The sequence below is a fragment of the Macaca fascicularis genome, chromosome 14 (genome assembly GCF_037993035.2).
Source record: "Macaca fascicularis isolate 582-1 chromosome 14, T2T-MFA8v1.1".
NCBI lineage: Eukaryota > Metazoa > Chordata > Mammalia > Primates > Cercopithecidae > Macaca > Macaca fascicularis.
Window position 1 is genome coordinate 22,556,865 of NC_088388.1, and position 20,301 is coordinate 22,577,165.

The window sequence follows — 20,301 nt, forward strand, 5'->3', positions numbered from 1 at the left end:
TAAAAGCCCCGAAACCATAAGCCATTGATTTTGTCTAGCAAATAGCACTTCTGATAGCTGGTGTTCTAGGCCCTTCCCAGAAATAAGAATTGACATTTTAACTCCTTAAATCTGTCCTTCCTTTTTCTTCTCCATCTTGGGCTTAAAGTTTCCTCAAATTGTTTTACTTCTATTTGCCATCCGACGCTTCCTTACTTTAACCTACCGCACTCCTTCTCCTCCATTCCCCAAGCCCCGGGCAAATTCATGCATATTATTTGCCCATTTCTTTCTGTTCCTGAGATTCATTTCTCTAACGTTCACTCAAGTTTATGCCACCCAAATTCCAATCCATACTAAGATTTACCTTTTCAGACCTACATTTAAATCAAAGCATATGAGATTCTTGTTCATCACAAATATTAAGAAGGGGGTAGTGGTCATGTCATTTGTCATAATTTATCATGATGTTTGGAAATCCTTCATTAATTAAATTCCCAAACAAAGTGTCCTTCTTTCCCCTTCCCAGGAATCCATTAATTAGAATTAGATTATTTCAAAATCATGACTTGGTAGCAACCTGTGACAGATATCTGAGTTACTCAACAAATCACAGGGGTTCTATGAAGTTGCATAGGAAAAGCTTTGCAAATGACAATACCCACTAATGAACTCACCATTTCCAACAATTCTCTGGCACACATCCTTCCCTGATCAGCCCTAGCCTCTATCCCCTTCCATGACCCAGGGTCTTTGTGAGTGGGTGTCAGGCTCTTGATGATTGATGAAAGGTGAATATCTAACAAATGCAATGCAAATTCAATTGCAATCAATTGCAAAGTGAAATTGAAAATATTGCAAAAGATGTAGGATTTCATGAAGTTAAGGGAATTGATATTGGAGGATGGTCTGAACTATTGGCAAAACAGGAATCAGAAGAACCCTTATAAATGGAAGCAGATAAGGATGAGGATGCCTGAACTTCTTTGAGAGAAAATAATTAGAATATCAAAAGCTTAAGGGAGTCTCTTGGGCAAAATGAGGAAGCTTTTAAATATTTTTCAAAAATGACTCTTTTATTTGCTCTCACTGAGAATGTTAAATATGAAATAAAGAATGCCCTATTGTGCAATCATACAATTTTGTGAAAAATTATGCCAAAGGAATCAATGCATGATTTATTCTTTATTCTGGAATAGTAATGACCTACAACTTGTTATTTATAAGTTTAAAATAAATCAATTTTTATAACTTTTCACTTCTGGTTTTATTTTTTTATTTTATGTTTTATTACTATTTTTTGAGACAAGGTCTTGCTGTCACCCAGGCTGGAGTGCAGTGGCACAATCACGGCTCTCTCCAGCCTTGACCTCCCATGTTCAGGCCTCCCAAGTAGCTGGGAGCACCATGCTTGGATTGATCCTTCCTTCCTCCCTCCCTCCCTCCTTTCCCTCCTCCCTCCCTCCCTTCCTCCTTTCTTCCTTCCTTTTTCCTTCTCTCTCTCTTTGTTTTCTTGTTTTCTTTTCTTTTTTCTAGATGGGGGGGTCTTACTTTGATGCCCAGGCTGGTCTCGAACTCCTGGCCTCAAGGAATCCACCCACTTTGGCCTCCCAAAGTGCTAGAGTTACAGGCGTGAGCCACCATGCCCAGCCCACTTCAGGTTTTAATATAGAGCCCCAGTAAACCTGGTTTTCTCTATTTTCTATGACATTTTCCTTTCAAGTAAGTTCATTCACTGTAGTCACCCCTGGAAATCAAAGCCTGTTTGTAGAAGACAGAGTACCTGCCCACAAGGAGCTTCTGGTGTCATTGGTGAGGCTTTCCAAATGCACTGGGCACAGGACAGTGACGAGTGAGAGGATTCCCTCCTCACCAGGCTGTAACTACGGTTCAACTGGGGAAAGAGGAGATGGGAGAAGGAAGGAGGAAATAAATGTCTTCTACATTTATTCAAGATCTGCAGGATCTTTAGCCTGGTCTGGCCTTGCTTTCTTTGACTCCCAAGATGACCCTCTCCTTCTACACAAACCTTTTTTTCCTGCTGCTGTCAGGAACATGTTGACAAGACTCTTTTGTTGGCTTTCTGAGGGAGCTCATGAAAAGCACGTTGGGAATTCAGCAAAACACCGGGACTCTAACTGCTCCTGAATGAGACAGAATTAGAAAATGGCTTCAAATTGAAAACTTAATTTTCAATTAGTGTACATTCAGGCAGGAGTGGGAGGGATTAAGGGATGGCAGCTTGTTTGGTTAACACGCTTTTTTAGAAGACACGTTTGCAAGCTATTAGTTAGCTTCCTCCTTTCCTCCCCCTCCCACCACCCTAAGTGCTCCTTGCTCTGTAATTTGGCAGCCTCTCGCTCGCCGGCCTGCTGTGCTCTCAGTCCCCGACTGACTCAGATGCAGATGGCAACAGCGGCAGCCACAGGAAGTGGGACGCAGCCTGTGGTCTCCGAGATTGGCTTCTGTGTGTCCTCCTTGCTGTGGACCCCGTGAGGTCACAGGTGAGCTTGTCACCTTAAAAGACGTATGCCCTTCTGATGGCTTTAAAAAACACATTTGGAAAAGAAAAAAACAATTTTTTTTCTTTCTTTCTCCAGCATATTTGGCCATATTATGAGGCTCACCATTGGGCAAAAATATTCAGTGCAACGTCTAAATTTGGGATTTGAGATGAGTAGGCTTGAAGGTGGGAAGAATGAGTGCTGTAGGAGTGGGGTATGAAGTTGGATATAGGGGATAGCAGAGGCACAGGTCAGGGATACGGATGGCTTTATCTGTTCTCTGGTGCCCTCTTTCTCATCTTTAGATAGGTGTCATCCTCTTCTCTCCCTTTCCCCTTTCCCTAATTCACAAATACTCATCAGGCCCTGAGTGTTCCAAGCAACCACAGCCCGTTCCCCTTGGTTAGCCCTGCTTTCTCTGGTACTTTGCTATCTGTGATGAGTTATCTGTGGAGTCAGTGTCTCTAAAGTGCAGCCTCAATTAACACGTGCATGCGTAACACGGCGTGTTTACAAGCCCTGTAACTGGAAATCATTAATTCAGTCAGCAGAGCAATAACTTCATTAGGAACTTCCTTCTGTCATTAGTAGGCAACAGAAAGTGTGCCACTGTGATTAAACATGCCATTTCAGACGTGGCAGGCAAGACTTCTATCTGCTTGGCAGGCGTGTTTCATCTTTTCGTCTTCCTTCCAACTCTTCTCAGATACAGCAAAGCTGGCTGCAAACGTTGGAAGCCAGCATTTCATTCTATCACAGGCATGGCCCCTGGCTCCGCTGATCTGTCACTAGGGTTTTCCTGACTCCTTCTTCGAACTTGGCTCACATCCCAGCCCCAAGCTCCTGGCGACATCTGCTCCCTACAGATTGGCCTGAACAAATTCCAAGTGCCTTTACTTAAGGCTCTCTCTCTCTTGGTGAGTGCAACCCTAGGCTAATTTCTGCAACCCCTTCTCAAAGGCATCAGTGTCCTCAGCTGCCACTAGTGAAATCCTTCCCAAGGTTAAACTCCTCTCCAGAGAAGCGATCACCACACACTGTTTCTTCATTAGCCGTATCGTGCTAATGAGGGACTCTTGTTAATCCCTTCTCTGCCATCCAGGCTGTAGCCTTCCAGCCAATTTCCAAGAAGTGTTGGATTTAATTGAAGAAACGATGAGACTGGCTCAAATGCTAACACAAGCTTCCAGACTGAAAAAAAAAGGAGAATGGGAAGGAGTTTTGAAAACAAACTCCTACTAGACAAATACCAATGAATCTTGACAGCTCAGATGCAATTAATTGACTTTGAGAAATGAAATCGAAAGCTAGGATTTTCAGGCTTGAAGGGGTCCTAGAAGTCTTGTAATCCAATCCTTTTATTTAAAAAAAATGCGGAAATTCTGATTTCAAGCAGCTAAAGGACCTGCTCAAGTGTCTAACAAGGGAGTGGTAGAGAAAGGTGTCTAGCTCAAAGCCTGGGAGGACTGTTCCTGTTCCCTGCGATATTCACTATACACACAGCCCTTCTCTTTTCTCCTGTTGTAAAAGCAGTTGAGAAGGTTTTTGGTGAAGATGTCAATGCTCATCTACTAACATTTTTCTTTTGTTTTGGGATGGCGTTTCACTCTTGTTTCCCAGACTGGAGTACAATGGTGCAATCTGGGCTCACTGCAACCTCCGACTCCCAGGTTCAAGCGATTCTCTCACCTCAGCCTCCCAAGTAGCTGGGATTACAGGCACCTGCCACCACGCCCAGCTAATTTTTGTATTTTTAGTAGAGACGGGGTTTCACCATGTTAGCCAGGCTGGTCTCCAACTCCTGACCTCAGGTGATCCACCTGCCTTGGCCTCCCAAAGTGCTGGGATTACAGGCATGAGCCACCACGCTCGGCCTACTTACAGTTTTCAAGGATGTCAGTATGTTGCTCCCCAAAATTTAGGGGCATATCAGTCAGAACTCTTTTGGTTGCAAGATATGAAATTACAATTTGTCAGAAAGGAGAATTTATCCGCTCATAGACTCTAAGGGAGGTTGGATAACTAAATTATAGAAATCTGGGGTGCAGGACAAACTAGAACAAGCTCTGGAATATCACCAGCTCTTTCTTTATTTTCCACTGTGTCTCCTGCATTCTTTCTCACTGAAGACTGCTGTTTTTCTCTTTTTCCTTTTGTTCTATTTTTCATATGGAGGGGAATAATTACTATCAACAGTGCTAAGTTTTACGCCTTACAGCTCCTACCATTGAAGAGGACTTAATGACACATACATAGTCTCCATCCTTAGAAAGTGTTTGGTTGGCTGGGGGTGGTAGGAGGAGCTGGCTTTACATATTTCAACTTACTTGATCCTCATAACAACTCTGGGAGTTTAGTACAATTAACAACATTTTGCTTTTGTAGATGGAGATGATAACACAGATAGGTAAATTTGCTGGCCCAATGCCACATAGATCAAAAGTGGCAGACTGGGATCTAGACCTGGGCCATCTGGATTTTGGGTATTGCATTAAATCATCATGCTATTCTGTGTCTTAAGTGGCCAGACATTATTATGTATGACAATGAGTTTTGGAAGAACCTCTTCTACTTCTTTAAATACTTTACCTACCTGTTGAATAATGATGTTGGTTGATTTAATTCAAAGTATCCATATTCCCCTTAAAAATAGAAATAACCCTGGGGACAATATCCTATAATTTTTATTAGTAAGATCCTCTCAAATTCAACGAACATTACTTAAATCCCTATTTTATTTATTTATAGAGACAGGGCCTTGCTGTCACCCAGGCTGGAGCACAGTGGCACGATCATAGCTCACTGCAACCTTGAATTCCCATGCCTAAGAGCTCTTTCTGTCTCAGCCTCTTGAGTAGCTGAGACTGCAGGTGTGTGCCACCGTGCATGGATAATTTAAAAATATATATTTTGTAGAGATGGGGTTTCACCATGTTACCCAGGTTGATCTCGAACTCCTGGGCTCAAGTGATCCTCCCACCGTGGCCTCTCTAAGTGGTGGGGTTGCAGGCGTGGGCCACTGCGTCTGGCCTTAAGTGCTTATTTTACATGCTACATTAGCACCATGAAGTGGATAGTATAATCTTCACTTTACAAATAAGGAAACTAAGACTTGGCAAGGTTAAGCAACTTGCCAAGGTCACACAGAAATAAAGCAGGCAAGCCAGGATGTGCACAGACCTGCCTTTCTCTGAGCCTAGCACTCACTAGAATACTGTACTTGTCAATGAAATGAATCTGTCCCATGCTTTCCGGTTGGCAGAGCTCGTTTTACCAGGGAAGGAAGGTGGAAAGTAAGAGGAGAAAAAGAAATTGTGTCCTTGAGGGATAAAAGTGGGATTCCTTAAAAGATCTAAGGGGATCGATGTATGAACAAAAGAGGATGAATGTGAGGGGCTATACCAGAAAATTCCAATTCTCTCACTTTATGGCCCAGAGAGAATGGAAACATTCATTGACATGAATGGAAGGCTCCAGCAATTAGGGTGTTAATATTCTGTGTAGACACAATTATGTTGTAACTATCAATTATGGGAAAACTCATCATTTTACTGTAATGTAATTACATTAAATAGCACCAGTCATGTCGGTGCAAAGACTGGGGCGGCCTCTAATTATCCACTGTACCCAGACACCTCAGCCTGGATCAGGAATAATTGGTGTAATGTGGTTCTGCATTTTAGGGTTGGCCTCCGTATTCCTCAGGAAATCTTTTCTTGCTTTCTGATCCTCCCTTGTGTGCGTGATTCACTGTGTTTGTGACCTGGAAGCTGATGAGGTGTTAACATCCCCAGTCTAGGTGTATCTTAGTATTTCCCTGAGCAAGAAAGGAATTGAGAGGAAAGCATCTCTTTATTTTTTATTTTTTATTATACTTTAAGTTCTAGGGTACATGTGCACAACGTGCAGGTTTGTTACATATGTACATATGTGCCATGTTGGTGTGATGCACCCATTAACTCGTCATTTACATTAGGTACAGCTTCTAATGCTATCCCTCCCCTCTCCCTCCACCCCGCGACAGGCCCCGGTGTGTGATGTTCCCCTTCCTGTGTCCAAGTGATCTCATTGTTCAATTCCCACCTATGAGTGAGAACATGTGGTGTTCGGTTTTCTGTTCTTGCGATAGTTTGCTGAGAATGATGGTTTCCAGCTGCATCCATGTCCCTACAAAGGACATGAACTCATCGTTTTTTATGGCTGCATAGTATTCCATGGTGTATATGTGCCACATTTTCTTAATCCAGTCTGTCATTGATGGACATTTGGGTTGGTTCCAAGTCTTTGCTATTGTGAATAGTTTTGCAATAAATATACACGTGCATGTGTCTTTATAGCAGCATGATTTATAATCCTTTGGGTATATACCCAGTAATGGGATGGCTGGATCAAATGGTAAGGAAAGCATCTCTTACAGTTGGTGAGCCCTCTGACGACCAGGACTTTATTTATTTATTTATTTACTTATTTATTGAGACAGGGTCTTACTCTGTCACCCAGGCTGGAGTGCAGTGGCACAATCTCAGCTCACTGCAACCTCTTCCTCCCAGGCTCAAGTGATCCTCCAGCCTCAGCCTCCCAAGTAGCTTGGACTACATGCGTGCACCACCATGCCTGGCTAATTTTTGTATTTTTTTTAGTAGAGACGAGTTTTCACCATGTTGGCCAGGCTGGTCTCAACTCCCACCCTCACGTGATCCACCCGCCTCGACCTCCCAAAGTTCTGGGATTACAGGCATGAGCCACTGAGCCCAGTCTAGTTTGGTTGCTTTTCAAAAATTCTTTTTTCCCCCCCAACAAATCTCATTCTTTTCAATCCAAATCCCATTCTTTTCAACATTGGGAGGGTGCTTTCAAGGATTAGTTTGTGTGGGTGTCTGTGTTGGAGGTTATACATTTACTTTTTTTTAAAGCCAATCACTTGTGAATTTGATCTCACTGAATATCCTTGGGGAAAACCTACATCTTAGAAGGACAAAGGGAGGTGCAATGAGGTGAAGAGGCTCAAAGGTATGAGAAAACAAAAAAATGGACTCAGTTTTCTTCTTTCTTTGATGCTTGGATTTGGCAGTGATCTGATTTAAACATTAGGAGAGAGCAGCAGATGGTATAATTTATATTCACATATAAAATGCTTTCCCAAGTGATTTGAAGGCCCTGGTGGATTTTAAACATTGTAATAGCTGTGATTATTTTGTTGTATTTTATAGACACATTGTGTTTTGGTCATTCCTGATTGATTTCTTCTCAATTCTAAAAGCAGCAGTGCTAAGGATAGGCATCTCCCATTTAGGAGATAGGGAAAGCAGGATAGAGGAGATGATTAAAAAATAGATTTACCCTAGGAGACATCAGCACAGGTCACTGCATCCTGAACTGAGAACAGAGACCCTGAGAGCCCAGCCTGATGGAATTTAGTTCATTCTCAACAGAAAACAGATACGATTACAGTGGAGGTCAATAACCGAGTTGTACCAGCTGCGGGATTTGTAGCTTCCTGCTGACTGACGGGCCTCACCTTTCCAGATGAATTTTCTTTGCTTATATTAAGTCTCCGCAGAGAGGATTTTATTGCTCTCTGTGGAGTTAGAGAAGTTAGGCTTTTCAGTTTGGACCTTATGATTCTAAGTGAAACTGCAACTGGCCTTCTTAATTAATATCTAGAAGAAAGAGCCATTATTTTGGAGAAACCCTCAAGCTATTTCAAAGAGAGGGAAAATCAGGATACCGTGAGGTGCCTCATCTTCCACAGGGAGAAGGTGAGGAGGATGGCACTGAGCTGGAACCTGGAGGCGAGAGCATTTTAGGAAACTGAGTCATAAAAATGACCCCACTAGATGTGCTTCTGGCAATGCTGCAGACCCTGGAATAAGCAAATATCTAAATAACGGAACAAAGTTTTCAGAGTTAGCAATCCCTCCTGTATGTTTTGATCTTAATTGTTGACTACCTAACTTAAAACATTTTATTGTCTCCTTTTATTCCCAATGTGATTAATGCTTATGATAAAATTCAGAAAGTCACAGAGGAGTCATTATCCTGTTTCTCTGTTGCACCGACCTCGGCATCTTGCCTGTGTCCCGCGTTTGTCCCACATGCCTATAGATTGATGTGTCCATTTCACGCCGATTTAAGAAATGGAAACTGAACAGCTAGAGGAAACCTTCCCTAACACTGAAACCAATGGTGAATTTGGTAAATGCCTTGCAGAAGATATGGAAGAGGGACAAGCATTTAAAAGATCTAGAAACACTGATGGCTGAATTATGTGTTGTATTTCAGAGCAAGAATGCTTGGACAGTGATTGGAAAGGGAGGTAAGAATATTAAGGCTTTCTGTACAGACTACAGTGCCGGGGTTCTAGCCCCAGAGGGCAGTGGCCCCAAGTGCATGCTGAGTATCAGTGCTGATATTGACACAATTGGAGAAATTCGGAAGAAAATCATCCCTACCTTGGAAGAGTACCACCATTATAAAGGAAGCAACTTTCATTGTGAGTTGAGGCTGTTGACTCATCAGAGTCTGGCAGGAGGAATTATTGAGGTCAAAGATGCTAAAATCAAAGAGCTTCAGGAGAACACTCAAACAACAATCAAGCTTTTCCAGGAATGCTGTCCTCATTCCACTGACAGAGTTGTTCTTATTGGAGAAAAGCTATGGAGTTGCAGAGTGCATAAAATCATCCTTGATCTTATGTCTGAGTCTCCTACAGAGGACGTGCACAGCCTTATAATCCCAATTTTCACGGTGTAACCTATTACATTACATGATGTAACATCATTACATTATGGTGGTTTTACAATGATGTCTGATGGCCACCTTAGATGCCTGGTGGGGTTTCCCAGGCAGGGAAGAGGTGCTTTTGACAGAATGTCTACCAGTCAGTGTGGGCATTCCCTGCCACTATCTAGAAGAGATTATTATGACATGAGTCCTTGTTGAGGACCACCTCCTCCTTCTTTTGGACAAGGTGCCTGGGGTGGTAGCAAAGCTGAGAATCTTCATCTTTCTTCACTACCACCACTGAGGGTGGGAGACATAAGGGCCTATGACAGAAGAGGAAGACCTGGAGATGGTTACATGGCATGGCTGGCTTCAATGCTGATGAAACTTGGGACTCTGCAATAGATACGTGGAGCGCATCAGAATGGCACATGGTTTAGGAGCCACAGAGTGGCTCCAGATATAGTTATTCCTATGCAGGGGATTGTGGCTCATATCGTGGACCTATTATTACTACACAAGGAACTATTCCCAAAGATTTGGTTGGATCTATTATTGGCAAAGGTGGTCAGTGAATCAAACAAATCCATCATGAGTTGGAGCTTCAATGGAAACTGATGAGCCTGTGGAAGGAGGTGAATATTAGATTATTATCATTTAAGAACATAGGACCAGATATAGAATGCACAGTATTTGCTGCAGACAGCATGAAACAGTTTTCTGGAAAGTTTTAACTAATACTAGTGAAGGACTGAAGGAGTCCTGCATCTTTTTTTTTTTTTTTTTTTTTAACCTGCTTCTGTTTAAAAAGCCGTCATGCCTCTGCTTCACAGGTGTTAGCATTTGAGGTGTAGTGAAACCTTTGCTGTTCACCAGATACAATGTTTTAGTTCCTCACAAACAGAGTTGGGGGTGTAGGGAAGGGCTTGTAAAAACTAATGTGGAAATTTTGAAACAGCGGTAGAATGAGCGGATTTTATTTTGTGTTCATTGTTACTGGTTTAAAAAAATGTTCCCTGGTTTTAAAAAATGTTCCCCCATGTAATTTTTGTGAACACCTTACTTTGTAGCCATTGTAACATTTGAGGGGTGAGACAGGGAGGAAAAGTAGCAGTGGGCCACCATGTCCCTGGCATCTGTTCACAGCAGGGTGCAGAGCGTAAGCCTCTTTTGTAAGAAACGTTTTACGATTTTTAAGATAAATTTAGATAAACCTAAAATAAAGGGCCACAGAGGATGTAAAATAAAAGTGACAGACTCCCTTCTTGCCCCTCCCCCCTCCATCATACCCTTTAAAAGTAACAACTGTGAATTGTTTCTTGTGTTTACCCTACACGATCATTGTAAATAAAAAATAAGCGTGTGTGTGCGTGTGTGTATGTTTGTGTGTTTAAATCATATTCTTTATATATTTCTACAGCTTGTTTTTTAAAAAAATTAACACTACATATCAGGCATTGCTCTACATCATTAACTATAGATTTAAATGGTTTATTTAAAAATATTACAAATTATTACAGTGCATAAATGTACTATTACTTACTTCCATCCGTTATTGATGAACATCTGGGTGGTGGTGAGGATTTTTTTCTTTTTTTTTTGAGACGGAGTCTCGCTCTGTCGCCCAGGCTGGAGTGCAGTGGCTGGATCTCAGCTCACTGCAAGCTCCGCCTCCCGGGTTCACGCCATTCTCCTGCCTCAGCCTCCCGAGTAGCTGGGACTACAGGAGCCCCCCACCTCGCCTGGCTAGTTTTTTGTATTTTTTAGTAGAGACGGGGTTTCACCGTGTTAGCCAGGATGGTCTCGATCTCCTGCTCGTGATCCGCCCGTCTCGGCCTCCCAAAGTGCTGGGATTACAGGCTTGAGCCACCGCGCCCGGCCGATTTTTTTCTTTATCCTGTTAAAAAACTGCTGTCATTGCAAACAATGGTACCCTCCACATTTTTGTGCCAGTTCCTCTGAGAGACCTGAAGACCGGAGCTGGAAGTATCTTCAGAAGAGGTCAGCAAGTTCAGTTTCCTCTATTTGCAGGTGAGAAAATTGAGGTCAGACAAAGAAGAGAAGTGATTTGCTCAGGATTATACATTCCGTTAGGGTTTCACCATGTATATGATCCTGATCTCTTGACTCCAGAATCCTCTGTGTGTTGGAATTTAAATATAAGTGACTGTTGAATGTTCCTTGAGATAAGTAGTCTGCAGACTGGGTTTTCCATTCTTCCATTGTATAGTTTTCTGCTGGGGCTGCTGCATAGAGATGTGTATTCTGTGCACTGCATAAAAACACTCAGACTAATAAGAGGTGAACGAGGGCTGAAATGGAAGGTTTGCTTCATTTGTTAAGCCCTGAATCTGGTCTCGGTGCTACATCTGAGTGAACTTTCCCAGACTGAGCACCTTTCTCAAAATTACCCAAAGGCACGATGCAGGCTAGCAGAGGTCTCATTTCTGGGATTTGACTTTAAAACAGTAATGCAGCTTGTTGTATCTTATGCAATGCTGTTAATTCCAGTGGGCACAGAATTCCACTGCTGTTCACACTTTCTTATCTAGTCTTCCTGATGACTGACAGTTTGCATTTGATAGATAACTGGGTGGGATTAGGGCCACAGGATGGATACGGTCACAGGTGGGTTAAATTTAACAACCAAGTGTGGCTGACAGAGAGGCCTCTCATGGGCAGAAGATGTTATTTACTGTTTTGTGGCTTCATACTCAGCTTTCTGGAGCCAGTGATGTTCTCCCTGCCTTGTGAAGCAGGGACACAAGGGGCCCTGCTTTTTAGTTGGGAGGGGCCTCCTTTTCAGATAATTGGTAGCTTGGCGCTGTGCATTTCTCATTACCTATTTTCCCTTGTATTCCCCACTCTGCCCCTGACTATTGTAGATTCCCTCTTCAGCTGCTGGTCAACAGACTCATCTTGCATGACAACCGTTCAGCTAAGGACAATTTGTCACGACAGCTCCAGAAAAGTTATTTCACTTTTTAAACAGATTCCCGTTTTTGTTACAATGACTTCTTTTTTTTCTTTCTTTTTTTTTTAGAGTCAGGGTCTCACTTTCTGTTACACAGGCTAGAGTGCAGTGGTGTGATTTTGGCTCATTGCAGCCTCAAACTCCTAGGCTCAAGCCATCTTTGCACCTCTGCCTCCTGAGTACCTGGGACTACAGGTACATGGCACCATGGCAGGCTACTTTTGTTTGCTTATTCATTAGTTTTGTAGAGATGGGGTCTCACTAAGTTGCCCAGGCTGGTCTCAAACTCCTGGACTCAAGTGATCCTCCTACCTCGGGCTCCCAAAGTACTGCGATTACAGGTGTGAGTCACTTTGCCAGGCCGGTATGATGACTTTTTAAAGCAAAAACACCCTCAAATAAAATGAACTCAAAACACACTAAATATAAATGTTATAAAGCATAGTGATATTCCAGGATTCCATCTGTAGGCATTTACTGGACCCAACAGTTTCTAGTCAGAGACTATATGGGACTTTTTGACTTGCACATCATTCTGAGTGACCTCCTATTTGTTCATATTTAAAGACTTTTTAAAAAGAGCAGTTTTAGGTACAAAGTAAAATTGAGAGGATGGCACAGAGATTTCCCATATACTCCCTGTCTGCAACATGCATAGCCTCTCCCATTATCAACATCCCCCACTAGAGTGGTACATTTGTTACAATCGATGGACCTACGTTGACACATCATATTCACCCAAAGTCCATAGTTTACATTCTGGCTTACTCTTGGTGTTGTACATTCTACAGGATTGGGCAAGTTTATGAAGACATGCATATATTTACCATAATAGTTTCATATAGAATAGTTTCACCACCATAAAATGTCTTTGTGCCCATCACCTATTCATCTCTCTCTCCTCTAAACCCTAGCAACCACTGATCCTTTTTTTTTTTTAAAACTTTATTTCTTCTTAAAACAAAACAAAACAAAACCGGGAAACATGTGTAGAACGTGCAGGTTTGTTACATAGGTATACGTGTGCCGTGGTGGTTTGCTGCACCTATTGACCTGTCCTCTAAGTTCTTTCCCCTCACTCCACACCTGCAACCGGCCCTGGTGTGTGTTGTTCCCCTCTTTGTGTCCATGTGTTCTCAAGGCAACCACTAATCTTAAATTTTTTTTAATTGATGTAAAATATAGATGTATAATTCACTATCGTTACCATCTTTAAGTGCACAGATCAGTGGCAATAAATACCTTATTATTCTCCCCCTCTTCACTTTCTTCTCCCCCATCCCCTTCTTGGCCTCTGGTAACCACCAGTCTACTCTCTATCTTTATGAGATCCACTTTTTTAGCTCCCACATATTATTGAGAACATGCAATATTTGTCTTTCCGTGCCTGGCTTATTTTGTTTAAAATAATAGACTTCATTTCCTTCCATGTTGCTGCAAATGACAGGATTTCATTCTTTTTTTATGGCTGAATAATATTCCATAGTATATACATACCACATTTTCTTTATCCATTTATCTGTGGATGGGCACTTAGGATGATTCCGTATCGTGGCTATTGTGAATAGTGTTGCAATAAACATGGGAGTACAAATATCTCTTTGACATATTGATTGCCTTTCTTTTGACTATATGCCCAGTAGTGGCATTTCTGGGTCTTATGGTAATTCTATTTTTAGTTTTTTGAGGAACTTTTATACTGTTGTTCATAGTGGCTATATTAATTTACATTCCCACCAACAGCGTATGAGGGTTTCCCTTTCTGCACATCCTCGTCAGCATTTGTTACTTTCGTCATTTTTTTTTTTTTTTTTGAGACAGAGTCTTACTCTGTCACCCAGGGCAAAGTACAGTGGCACAATCTCGGCTCACTGCAATCTCCACCTCCCCGGTTCAAGTGATTCTATTGTTGTGCCTCAGCCTCCCCAGTAGCTGGGATTACAGGTGCCCACCACCATGCTGGGCTAATTTTTGCGTTTTTGGAAGAAATGGGGTTTCACCATGTTGGCTAGACTGGTCTTGAACTCCTGGCCTCAAGAGATCCACCCACCTCAGCCTCCCAAAGTGCTGGGATTAGAGGCATGAGCCACCACGCTCAGCTCTATTTTTGTCTTTTTATACAAGTCATTTTGACTGGAGTGAGATGGTATCTCATTGTGGTTTTGATTTACATTTCTTTGATGATAATTGATGTTGAACATTTTTCATATACCTATTCGTCATTCATGTCTTCTTTGAGAAGTGTCTGTTCAGATCTTTTGCCCATTTTTAAATGGATTTTTTTTTTTTTTGCTATTGAGTTGGTTGTACTCCTTATATATTCTGATTATTAATCCCTTGTCAGATGGATAGTTGCTAGTATCTTCTCCAATTCTGTGGGTTGGCTCTTCACTTTGTTGATTGTTTCCTTTGCTGTGCAGAAGCATTTTATCTTAATGTAATCCTAATTGTCTATTTTTGCTTTGGTTGTCAACCACTGATCTTTTTATAGTCTCCATAATTTTGCCCTTTCCCAATGTCATGTAGTTGGAATCATACGGTGTATAACCTTTTCATATTGCCTTTTTTCACTTAGTAGTATACATTTACATTTCTTCCATGTCTTTTTATGGCTTGATAGTTCATTCTTTTTAGCACTGAGTAATATTTCACTGTTAGGATGTACCAGAGTTTGTTTATCCACTCACCCTTTGAAGGACACCTTGGTTGCTTCCAAGTTTGGGCAATTCTAAATAAAGCTGCTGTAAATATTTGTGTGCAGGTTTGTGTGTGGACAAAAGTCTTTAACTTCTTTGGGTAAATACCAATGAGTGCCCTAAACTGTTTTGCTTTGCATTCATAGGCCCAGTGAGAGGAAGGAGTGGGGGGGTGGGGCAGTATCAACGAAAACTCTTCAGTATGTTAGGTAGGAGCATTTTTTTCCCCATGTTTGGAAATCCTCTTGCATTTGGACTTTTTTTTTTTTTACCCTAAATATATGCTTCTGTGTAATGATTTTAAGTGCAGCTCAGTGAAGCAAATGGTGTAGAAAGGAGAACACACCTTTCCCAGAAAGGGCTCCCTCTCACCTGCCTCCACCCACCTCCCGCTGCTTTTCATCCTGTATAGTGTAAAATAAACCTTGATTGCACCATAGTTCATGAACCGACTGGATTGGTTTTAGGTCTAACATTTAAGTCTTTAATCCATCTTGAATTAATTTTTGTATAAGGTGTAAGGAAAGGATCCAGTTTCTGCTTTCTACATATGGCTAGCCAGTTCTCCCAGCACCATTTATTAAATAGGGAATCCTTTCCCCATTTCTTATTTTTGTCAGGTTTGTCAAAGATTAGATGGTTGTAGATGTGTGGTGTTATTTCTGAGGCCTCTGTTGTGTTTCATTGGTTTATATGTCTGTTTTGATATCAGTACCATGCTGTTTTGGTTACTGCAGCCTTGTAGTATAGTTTGAAGTCAGGTAGCATGATGCCTCCAGCTTTGTTCTTTTTGCTTAGGATTGACTTGGCAATGCAGGCTCTTTTTTGGTTTCATATGAACTTTAAAGTAGTTTTTTCCAATTCTGTGAAGAAAGTTATGGCATTGAATCTATAAATTACCTTGGGCAGTATGGCCATTTTCACAGTATTGATTCTTCCTATCCATGAGCACAGAATGTTCTTCCATTTTTTTGTGTCCTCTTTTATTTCGTTGAGCAGTGGTTTGTAGTTCTCCTTGAAGAGGTCCTTCACATCCCTTGTAAGTTGGATTCCTAGGTATTTTATTCTCTTTGTAGCAATTGTGAATGAGAGTTCACTCGTGATTTGGCTCTCTGTTTGTCTGTTATTGGTGTATAGGAATGCCTGTACATATAGGATTTTTGCACATTGATTTTGTATCCTGAGACTTTGCTGAAGTTGCTTATCAGCTTAAGGAGCAATATCTCTCATTTTCAAATGGGTGTGGCTTTGGGAATTTCCTTGTCTGATTTAGTCAGAAGCAATTGAGCAATCCTGTCAAAAACGAAGTTTAGAAACGCACACATGTGATTTGCACTGGAATAAGTTAATACTGCTTTATGGTTTGATCAGGATTCTTGAGAAACAATGAGCACTGAGTGCCCAGATGGGTTACTTAGTGAGGCAGGTTAGAGAAAGAAATATTGGAGCGATTGTAGAGAAAGAGGAGGGAAGAAGGCAGGAGGAATGCAGAAAAGCCTTCAGGAGGAAGTCATCAAGGCTGTCAGGAGCACGACTATGAAAAACTGGAAAGCTGTGGAGCATGAGAAGGAAAAATGCATGGAGTAGGGTTGGTATCTGCCCAGGAGCAAGATGGGCCAGTGTGGGAGATCTCTCAGGAAAAGGGAGGGAAGGCACCGGAAAGCATTAAGTTGTGAATATGTCAGGGAGGCCGTGGAGAGGCAACTCAGCCTGAACAGGTGGTGGGATCTGGGCTTTGCTTATCCAATGACAAAGAGACGTGAAGAGAGAGGGAGATAGATAGGTATATAGATCTATAGATAGAGAAATAGAGACACAGAGAGAGACAAAGACAGATGACAGATACACAGACTGAGAAAGAAAAAGAGAAAGAGACAAAATGAGGGGAAGTGGAGGGAGGAAGAGAGAGAGAGAACAGAAACACAATGAAGACTGAGGCAAAGAGACACAGAGAGAGTTAGAGAGTATCCGAGTTCCTCTGAGGAGAGGAAGATGTGATGGAACCAGGAAACGAAGCCTATTCACAACCAGACTGGAACAAGAGCCCTGCCAAAACATTATCTCCTAAAGAGAAGCATGCCCTAGTTGCCTGTTGGCCCTTGGATTCTGCACACTGCAGGTTACAAACTCTCATTCTCCAACTGACCAACTGCATAGACCTCAGGCTAAGGAGACACGAGTCACTGAGGCACTAGAAAGACAGAAAGATGTGAGAGGCAAGGGAACTGGGGGTTTGGTCATAAGAGGGAAGCGCACAAGCCAGCCAGCCAGCAAACCTTTTCTCCTTTGATAGAGGTGGCAAGAAGGTCACCACTTTAAAAATACACCCAGAGCCCTGCATGACCAAGTTTTTTGAAAAGAAGAAGAAAAAGAAAAAGAAAAAGAAATCAAAACCTATTATTAAGGCAGACAAAGGGGTTCCTTCTTTCTGGGTGTAGGTGGTGTTGGGGATCTTTTGTTAGATTTTGGGAGTTCAGGTTTCTTTTGCTTTGCTTGCTACACCAGCTGCCCTCTTTTGCTGCCTCTATAAAGTGACAAGTCAGAAACGTTACCAGGGATAATCCAGTGTTTTACTTCATTAAGATGTGGCTTAATGTGATGGCAGACCCTGCCACTCCCAGTTTCGGTGAGTGGGTGAGATGTCCCACCGCGACTCTCCTGCCGGGTGAGTCCATGAGCTTTTCCTATCCTAGCTGCAGACAGAGCTGCACTGAGACTGCAGACAGTGGCAGCAATTCCCTCATCAAATGGTCATGAAGAAGTGTGTCTTCCATTGCCTCACTTCTTATCTCAGAGGAAGAACACGGGATGTTTGTAGGAACAAGGCATTTGTAGTTTTGTGAAAGTGCGCACCTTCGATTTGAAAGCCTGTGTCATTTAGGTAAATTTCTGAAAGCAGGTACAAAGTATCATACCAAATCTTTTTTTTTTTTTTTTTTTTTTTTTTTTTTTTTTTTTTTTGAGACAGAGTCTCGCTCTGTCGCCCAGGCTGGAGTGCAGTGGCCGGATCTCAGCTCACTGCAAGCTCCGCCTCCCGGGTTTACGCCATTCTCCTGCCTCAGCCTCCCGAGTAGCTGGGACTACAGGCGCCCACCACCTCGCCCGGCTAGTTTTTTTTGTATTTTTTAGTAGAGACGGGGTTTCACCGTGTTAGCCAGGATGGTCTCGATCTCCTGACCTCGTGATTCGCCCGTCTCGGCCTCCCAAAGTGCTGGGATTACAGGCTTGAGCCACCGCGCCCGGCCCATACCAAATCTTTTGAGGCTAGCAGATCCCAAAAGATTGCTCAAGATGGATAAATATTTATATGTTTCGCCTGAAAGTGGTGAGAGGCTATTTTGTTTTCCGTGGGCCAGAAATCAGCAAAAGAAAGAGGTCTTGTATCCATTCACATTTTTGTATCTTCAATTTCCATGATCAATTAAAAGACAGTAAACTCTTATCCTGAATAGAAGTACAACTAAGTCCAATAATGAAATCATCAAGTACTACTGAAGTGGAACTTGGTGGTAATTAGTTTTTTGATACATAAATACAATTTCCAAATGCAATTTGTCCCTAAGTCCAGGCCGCTGATTCAATTCACCATGTTTGCTATTAAAAGGGAATGTGCTGTAAGGTGCGTTCTGATTCCTCACGGATGCATCTCTCCAAGGAGAATGAAATGAGTTGGCTAACATCTGAAACAACTAGTGGGACACGGAGGAGAGATGCTGTGCAGCTCTCCTGGGATCCGGGGTGGAGGGTGTGCCTCCAGTGTCTCATTGGCATGTGAACCATTCTATCAGGTAGCAAACTGACTTTCTCTGCTTCTTCTTTTCCTGTGTCTGCTTGTCTCTCTTTTTCTTTCTCTTTCTGATACTTCCCCTTCATTAGTTTATCTATATGTTTATTCATTTGGTTTTTTTGTTTGTTTTTTTTATTTTTGAGACAGAGTCTTACTCTGTCACCCGGGCTGGAGTGCAGTGGCGCAATCTTGGCTCACTGTAACCTCTGCCTCCCAGGGTTCAAGCAATTCCCCTGCCTCAGCCCCCTGAGTAGCTAGGATTACAGGCGCCTTCCACCACGCCCAGCTAATTTTTTTTTTTTTTTGTAGTGGAGACGGGGTTTCACCAGGTTAGACAGGACAGTCTTGATCTCCTGACCTCGTGATCTGCCCACCTTGGGCTCCCAAAGTGCTGGGATTACATGCATGAGCTCATTCAGTATTTTTTGAGGGCTGCCTGCTATACTATGTCAGGTGCCGGCAAGTAGCAGTAAGGAAAGGAGACATGGTTCCTGTCCTCTGGGGATTGCGAGTCTAGTATTCAACTTGAAAGAAATACTTAGTTAAGTATAATTGTTGCAGTGCTAAGAAAGGTCCCATCAGAAGGCAGAAAGAGGGCTCTATCCTGATCTGAGGGGTGAGGAAAAACTTCCCAGAGGAACTGACATTGTAGCATTGATCAGAAACATAGATAGGACTTAGGCAGAGAATTTGGAGAAAACTGTCCAGGCAGAGAGGAGTGCAGGACACTAAATGCAACAGAGAAACAGGAATGCCCATGCCAGTGGGAGCAGAGGCAGGAAGCAATCAGGACACGTGGATGAGATGAGGCTGTGCAGCCACAAATGGTTAGATCATTCAGGGCCTTGTATTAATAGCTCCTGTCAGAGGTTTTAGATTTAATTTTAAAAGAGATAAGAAATTCTTTGAAGATTGTAACATAGAGGAGCCATGGGGTCCTTCTGTTTAGTTGCAGGCTACCCTAAGTTTCAATAATGATGTGCCTCTTAATTTGGAAGCTCTGATCACTCTTCAAGTCAGTGTCCACCATTCTTCAATATTTTCAGAGATATACCAGCTGGGAGGGAAATATAGCTGGTGGCCCATCCTCCTTCAAGGAGCTGTAAAGTCAGAATTTCAATGCCCCTGTGACAGGAAGCCCTAACAATTATTGTCAGAAGTACTTCAGGCAAAGGTTAAAGATTTGTGACGTGGGTTCATCAGATGAGAAAAACCCTAGTATGAATGAGTATATTTACAAAGTGTTTATAGAGAGTGACAGCTCTCCTCCCCACCTTCCTAACTGAAATCCTCTTAACAAGTAGTCAGATCATTGCTTTATTTTTCCCTCTGAGGCTGTGGGCCATGGAGGGGCTGAGGAGGGAGGGATTAGGACTGACTTTGATTCTTTCCAGAAAATACCATAGTGAAGTATTCGTTGACCTCGTTTTCTAAATGAATGGTGACTGCACCTTCAGTTGCCCCAGTGTATTTGTTGGGTGAGGGTAGGCTGTAACCGAGTAGTTTAAAGAACAAAAGTATATTTATCTTTTGCACATTACTTCTGACACGAGCAGTTCAGGTGAGGAAAAAAGCTCCGCTTCTCTTGGTCATTTGGGAACCCAAGTTTCTTGTAAGTTGTTACTCCTCTATCTCCAG

The 20,301-nt window shown here is 42.3% G+C and overlaps 1 pseudogene; it reads left to right on the forward strand.

The window, feature by feature from the left end:
- The first annotated feature begins 8,620 nt into the window (after positions 1-8,620).
- Positions 8,621-10,029, forward strand: LOC102144936 (heterogeneous nuclear ribonucleoprotein K pseudogene; annotated as a pseudogene).
- Positions 10,030-20,301: the final 10,272 nt, after the last annotated feature.